Source organism: Mastacembelus armatus, chromosome 22 (assembly GCF_900324485.2).
Source record: "Mastacembelus armatus chromosome 22, fMasArm1.2, whole genome shotgun sequence".
In the NCBI taxonomy this organism is placed as follows: Eukaryota; Metazoa; Chordata; class Actinopteri; order Synbranchiformes; family Mastacembelidae; genus Mastacembelus; species Mastacembelus armatus.
Genome location: NC_046654.1, coordinates 22337381 through 22345532, shown reverse-complemented (window position 1 = coordinate 22345532; position 8152 = coordinate 22337381).

Sequence of the window (8152 nt, the reverse complement as noted above, 5' to 3'; positions counted from 1 at the left end):
TACTTCAATTCATAAGTGAAAAGACATTCTTCACTTACACTATGGTGGAGATGCTAAATACTTACAGAATGTGTGTATTTCCATAAATTCTATCAAAAACTTCTAACTTTAAGTCTCTTAATTATTTAAGTCTTGTTACATAGAGAGTATTGAATGAGGAATGAGGAAGGGATTTCAGACACAGAGTTCATTTTTACTGGATGTCAGTCTGGTTTACGTTATGATCCTGCTACCCTTCTCCTGTGCAGTAGATATTGACCGAAACAATATGATCTTGAAAACAAGAAACTAAAGCACTGAAGCATACATACCGTTTAATAAGTTCATACTGAAGTCCATAAAAGTAACCAAGGCCAGGAAAATGCGAGAGACAGTTAGGACTGGGGTGAGGTGTAAAAAAAAAAGACACAAAGCTACTATAAAGAGATGCTAAGTGACCGCAAAGAGTAGCAAAGCTGCAACAAAAGGGTGCAGAGTAATACAAAAAAACAGCACAAAGAGAAACAGAGCAGCTGCAAGGACATGCAAAACAACCACAAAGAGATGCCACAATGACACACAAAATGACTACAGAGTCAAAAAAATCTATGAAAAGATACAAAAAGACTACAAACAACTGCAGGAAGAGACAATAACTATAAAGACATAAAAAAGTTTAAAAAAAACTACCATAAAGCTACAAAACAAAGAACAGACACAAAGAAGCTAGAAAATTGGTACAGAGATGCAAAACACTGCATTTTTATTCATTTTTATTTTTGCTTGTGTGCACATTTAAACATTACTCTTAGTATGTATTTTACTCTGAGACCAAGCTTATATTTATCTTTGTTTTACTATGCCTCTATGTTTAAAATAACAAACTTAACTAATTAGCTAAAATTAATTCATTAAAAATTAATTAACTAGTTTATTCAAAAAAATAAAACTAATTAAATTAAATTAAAATGTTCATGTTATTCTCATGCTTATGCTTGTTGATTTATCAGTAGACAGACATTCATGTCCTTCCTGTTTTGTAGTGTCATCTTCCCTATAGTACATGTACTCAAAGCACAGTACAGTTTACCGTATGGATGAGTCCCTTAAGCTCTTTAAAATTGCTACTGGGGGCTCAATGGGATGCAGAGACATTAATGGCGTGATAATCATATTCATATTCCTTATTTTAGCTGACAGCTGTCTCACCTTGAAGGAGGTAATCTTGGCCTACAAGCAGAACTGCAACAGACACCAGGTCGAACCCAGAACACACATTCTGCAACAGCTTCAGGTACGCTGCCTCATACAGCATACTGGTCATTCATATAGCATGGGGAGATGTTTTTGATGGTTTACTGGTGAGGTTTGAGTTGCTGTGGGTGGCGTGAGGAAGACTTTATGGAATGTTTGAACTAAATCACTTGCACATGGGTAGCACAGCCCATGAGACTTTCAAAACACTAGAACCGCTGTATTTCTCATTCTATAAGACATTTGTTGTAGGGGGGTATGACTTGTAATGAGGGTCCCTCAAGTAGGAGTCCATCTGAGGATGCACAGACTACATTTACATTTCAGATCAAAGTCATCCACAATAAGTGGCACATGTTCAACTTCAAATTCAATCCACAGGAACATGTTGTGAATGCATGGCATTAAGCTGGTCTCATTTACCTTCCACTAACTTCATTCTTCTTGAATTGTCTGTCCCAGGTTATTTGGAGACACCTGTGGTTATTGATGCCATTTTAATAATCTAGCTCCCACAATTCAATTTGAAGTAAGACATGTATTATAAACTGGGGTTGGAGATAATGATGCTTGTAATGCACTTTAAATGACTGGCACTGTTTTTACTGTGACATGTAAGACCACAGAGCTTGTTTGGTGATATTTGGCAGGAAAAAAAATTACGGTGTCACAACACTGTTTGACACCTGCGTTACATTTCGATCATGAATGGTCTTGTTCCCTCATGCTATGCTATGATGTAGAGACTGCACTTGATACCATCTCTTCCTCCGCTTATTAAGTTCAGGTCACAACAAAATATCGTATTAAGTCCAGGCAATGGAATATTTTTTTTTCTCCTGAATGCCACCAGACAAGGCAGTTGTTTGACAACCGACAAATTTAGCAAATCTTAAAAGCTTATAGTGCAAACACTGACAACAGATCCTCATTCTAACAGGTCTAAAATGCAACGGAGAAGAAATGTGCTCCAGCAAAGGGAAATATTGCTCTAGAACAAATACATGTAGCCCTGTTCTGTTATGCAACATCAGCAACTCTGCTCATAAAATAACTGTACCATGTAATGATATAACAGCACACCAGGGAGGATCAATATCAACACTATAACCTGGTGCAAGACCGAGAGAAATGAAACACTCACATGCTGTCACAGTATATCTGACAGTAAACTTGAGACTTTTATAAAATAAAAAAAATATATAGAGGGAACAGGAGAAGTTTATACATAAATGCTAACTGCACCAATATACATTGTACTCACACTCAATCTGATGAAGGGAATATGTACAGAGACATATTAAAATCCCATGGATAATTTGAATCCTTTGGCTCCATCAGCCTCCATCAGGGTTATTGCTGGAGCACACCAGCAGCATCTCAACAAGAAGCTAAGAGCAGATTAGGCACAGCTTAACTTAATGTGAATACAAATAATTTAGCACTGTAAATTGTGTGAAGGAGAGATTCCGCAGGTCTTTTCTTCCTGCTGCTGTCAGACTCTACAATGATCACTTCTAACACTGTACACTTGTCATCCATCTCCTGTAATCATGTACAGTACTGTATTATAAGGTGAATCACCATCAGTGCAATATACTGTAGTCACTTTACCTCTTATTTATTTATCTATTGATGTCCATATAGTGTACATACCCATAGGCACATATCTGCACATTTCTAGTTTTTGACGCTTCATAGTTTTATTCCACTTAGTATTTTTTTATATTTTTAATTCCTTATTTATCTCGCCTCTTACTACTTCTGGCACTCTGCTGTGTACTGTTGCAACAATGCAATTTCCCCATTGTGGGACAAATAAAGGTTTTCTTATCTTATCTTAAACAACAGCACACACACAGGATGGTATATGACACTACATTAGTATAGAGGGAGAGGTGGTTATTAATTTACAAATATTTATTGTAGCAGTGATTTACCCAGTGATAATCTATTTTATTTCTTTGGTTCCTACTTATTATTCATGTTCCATTCCCAGATTCACTTAGGGTTTGTAACATTAAAGAGCTTATTAAAAAACAACCTTGGTACAAGTCACTCAGTTTTGTACTTAATGCTACCCCTTACTGGCATCCCTAGCTGCTAACTCATTGACTAACTAAATAAAAACATTTTAACCTCTGTATTTGTTCTGAACACACAATAAGTACTTGAAGAAAAACATGTTGGCTTCGCTTCCACCCGAGAGAGAGCTGGGATAGGCTCCAGCAGATCCCCGTGACCCTGAGCCAGGAAAAGCGGGTATAGAAAATGGATGGATGGATGGATGTTGGCTTCATTCATTGTAACTTGCAGCAGTGGCAACCTAGCACCAACCACACTGAGCTGGATTATCCAGTCTCATAACATGATTCATCGTACTTGTCCTCTACTAACTAACTATGTAAAAGAAGTACAAAAACAGTGGATGAAAACTATGACCATCATCAATCGTTTTCCCAGTGTTAGAAGTTTTATGTAAGAAAAAATGTATTATGGTGCATCAGTACAAAGGCCACATGACAAAATTACTGCCCAGAGCTGAGTATTTAAATCAGGAACCCAATGCAAACACACCTGCAAATGTCAGCTCCTGAGTGACAAAAGAGAGCTGGCCATTTTGAAACCATCTCATTTGCTTAAGTTTGATTGCCGAGCTGGGCATTCCACTTTTATTCACTCCAAACAGAGAGGGTACCAAATTACAGACATTAGCTGTAAGCTAGCTGAAAATCTGTAGCCAGGAACTCTTCTTTTTTTTCTTGTCTCTGTAAGTTTATGGAGAAGTGTTAGAAAACCTGGGAAAGATGAACCAATTTCAACTCCAGTTTGCACAGCTAATTGTGCCCACTTGCATCTCTCCACTGGCATTGTATTCTATTGTATTTTGCCTCTAAAATTGCCTCTCATTCTGTCTGAATACACTTTTAGAAAAAAGTCGTCGTAATTTCTTATTCTTTTTTGTTATAATATTCAATATAGCAGACAATAAAGTAAATGAAAAGGAAAGTCATCATATATCACAAATGGTATCACAAATTCCATATTGTTCTCCAATTTTGTACATATGCATCACAACAGAACTTGCATACACTTTTTTATGCAAGCTTGAGCCTTTTTTTCTCTCTGTGATACACATACTTTCTCTCTCCCTATCCCTCTCCCCAATAAAATAAACCCACTTATTCTCTCTTAGCCACACTTAAAACAGTGTGCCATTTATAATTCATTTTATGTACATACTTACTTTACTTGGACCCGCTGTGTTCAAGCACACTGCTCTCTGCTCACCCTCCAAACCCCCCGCATAAATTTCATTTGAGATCAAGGGGAATTATTTGTGGAAAATTAGAGCCTTACATTAAGCATACAGCCGCTGTATTATCTCTGAGGTGCTAATGAACCCAGCTGCATGGAAAACAAATGTAGGTGGTCCTCCTGAAAGAGTAAAATATGTATGGTTAAGCATTAGCTAAGAGGGGAAATATTTAGACCAAAAGGGCTGTGTGCAAATAAATTCATAATAACACTATGCAAAATGAAAAGACGAACGCCTAAAGAGCAAAATTATTAAATTAGGTTTTTTCAGACGAGTGGCGATTCCCCTGAGGACCAGCACTGAAGACTATTTAAAGCTTTTTCTATTGCACCCTTGGGCCCCGTTGCACTCCTTTGAAATGTTGTAAGTGGATAAAGCAGCATTGCTGTTGGTGACATCTTCATAGGAGTGGTAAACAATAATAGGTTGGAGCCTGCGGGGGTCTAAGGCCGCTGTGCTTAAACTCTGTGATTTCACTGTGCAAACTGTGAAGTCTGTGTTTCTGTTTGGCTCGCTCTGTGATTAGAAAGGTAATTGAGACAATCAGGCTGTGGCTCTGCACGACTGTTTTGGCACAAGGGAAGAGCTTAACTGCAGTGATTTATATTCAAATTGAGAAATAACTGTGAAGCACATTAGGAGCTATTACAGGTGGTACGATAGGGTTGAGCTTTCCCCAGGGACCTGGGGGTCAATTCCCAATTGGTTAATTGATCATTGTTTCATGGCACATTCTTACACATATGTATAAAAAATAATAATAATGAAACACACTGTACACTCTGTCCTAGACACCATGTCTCCCACAAAAATATTCCCTGCCTGCTCATGCTCTTCATAAAAATTCATTCAGAAAAATTAGCAGAAATGAAGGAGATGTTACTATGATGCCTAGTCCTTAAATCACCCCCCCCCAAAAAAGCAGCAAAAATAAAAACTACTGGGTCTTTTCTCACCATCCTACTCACCTGACACACACTAAAAAGCCTTTCTCTTTATGGATACCATTAAAGCTGCCTGTTTTTAAAGCGTAATGGTACTATACCTCAATGTACACAGAGGTCTTCTGGCTAAAGTATACATTCTATTGTTCCACACTATAGTTATTTTCTGTAAGGCATATTCTTACAACCCCCAGAAAGCCCCTCTGGTAATGAAGCTTAATACAGAAGTTCCATAAGATCTAATTTTTAATACAAAGTGATGATGCAAAGTTCTTCATTTCTGATTCAGTCCATTTTAAAGGAAAGCTCAGTAAAATGCCATGTTTAATAAGTTTACACTCCTGTTCCACAAATTCAGTTAAATTAGGTAATGATTAAATGATTTATCTTCCATGAATTTTGATCACATGCAACAGTTTGTGTGGAGTTAAATAATATTCCTTCTCCTTATGTACTAAGGGTTATATTTATTGATTTATGTCCTTCAGTTTGGAGAGAACAAAAACTGTTGTTTCTGTTTCAGCTGAAGTATTTTCCAATTCTCCAAACACAAAACAATCCTAAATCAAGCAAGCTTTGACTATGAGTTTGTATTCTTTAAATGGTGTTTGGAGAATATAAGCTCAGAATTAGTTGCATGTTGGCAAATCTTCTAATGAATAGCTTAGTGGTTGTTTCCCTTGCAGATTATTCAGTTGAGTGGACTGCAGAGAAATCAATTACCACAATTTAGCTTTCATTATTTATTCCACAGCTAAGGAAAAAAAATGGCTTTACATGACAACGTGCTTCTCGTAAATTCATAGGGTCAGATTCAATTCCCCAAAATGTTTTTTTCCTGGGATAAATCCCACTGAGGATGTGGAGGTGGAGGAGCGGCTGGGGAAGAGAGAATCCCTTTCTGAAATGAAAAGACAAGAGAAAATCTGTTTTTACAGACCACCGCTGCTTTCTCTGCTCCTTTGATTAGCATTAATGTTGCACTGCAGAAGTCTGCCAGCACAACTGTTATAGCTCTTTCCACGCACACACACGTACACAGAAAGCTATATCTCTCCCTGCCTGTGTGATTCTAAAGGGAACATTTTTTTTCTTTAAATTAAATGCATGGTGATTGTTATTGCGGCACCCTCCCGTGTGTGGAATAGTCAGCAGTGAAGTAAATGTCACTAAGTAAGTGCCACACTATTTTCGTTGGTAGTTGTTAGCAGGTTTTGCATACAAAATAAAGAGATTTGGGGGGGGGTTGAATGTGAGGACTTATCAGGAAGCAGCGGGAGGGGACTGGACATATGTCGCTCCTCTCATTACAGGACGAGACAGCGATAACTGGGTGGTTAGTGACACATTTGAAATGGCGTACAGCAGCAGCTACAGTGATCACACAGATAAAAAAAAGAGAGAAAGAAAAGCAAGAAGTAGGGGTTGGTTTGAGAATAACCACAGACCCTACCACTATCACACTCCAGTCATTCAAATGGCCTCCACACACATACTGTTAGACACAACATGCTTTATTTAAAACACACTGAGTCCACAGCATTTTCATTGTCGCTGTAACACAATCCTACTTTAATGCCACTTGGGAAACAGCATGCATAACTGAAAAGGATAAAACCTTGTCCACGTGTAGAAGAGTCTATTTTACATTTTCTGCCTCTAATTGAATTGGGAGCAGTTGCAGTTAAAGTGAAAGGCATGTGTGATGCACTATTGGTGGTGCACTATTAGACTGAATTGAATTTGCATGGTCGGGTGGTTGCACAAGTAATATAAGTGCTTTTGCAAGTTGGATAATATTACAGGCTTGGACTGACTGAAAGTTCATACAGAGACCCCATCATCAAAATGACCGTATAAAAAAAAAATCCCTCATCACAGGAGTCAACACATAAAGAGTCTTTATGTCTATCTTTGTCAAGAATCAAAGGGAGAGAGGCTGCTTGTGTGATTCCTGTGACAACCACGCGTCACATGTTGTACACTACTTTCAGTCCAAGTCATGTCGTGAATGTGTAGCACATTGTTTTTCAAGCAACAGTGTTAGCAGTATGCTTTGTATTTCTGAAATGTGTGTCATACATCATGTTGGACATCACCATAGTGAAAGTAACAAATGCATTCAGCCTGACTCCAGCTGAAGTGTCTGAAAAGAACTTTTAAACTTTTAAAAGGTGTGTGCACCAAATGAGAACCATAACAGGAAATATCATTAAATATTGCGGTATGTATCCGTCCAGAATGAACATAAGAAAGAAAAGGAAAAGGCAGCTGGCCTGAGAACTATATTAAAGTCCAAATTCACAAAAAATATGTTGCAACAGCAAACTCTGGATGTTTTTTTTAGCTGGTTAAGCTCAGAATTTGAGACTTATCTGCTAATAAAACATCTGCTAATCACTTTGTGAAGCTAGCAAGCCTTTGAAAAGAGCACTCTAGCGAAAGCTTACCATTTGGAAGTGCACACTATTTCCATTTTAAGATCAATCCAATATTCATGTTAAACAGTGCTCAACAGGAGATTAGCATGTAAAATGTGTTTAATGTAATATCACTAATTCACCTGCTTTTTTGATTAGGCCTAATATATTCGTTTTACTGTGGAATATAGGCATCAACTTGTTGAATAAATTTTTCACACTATTGTAAGTTTTGA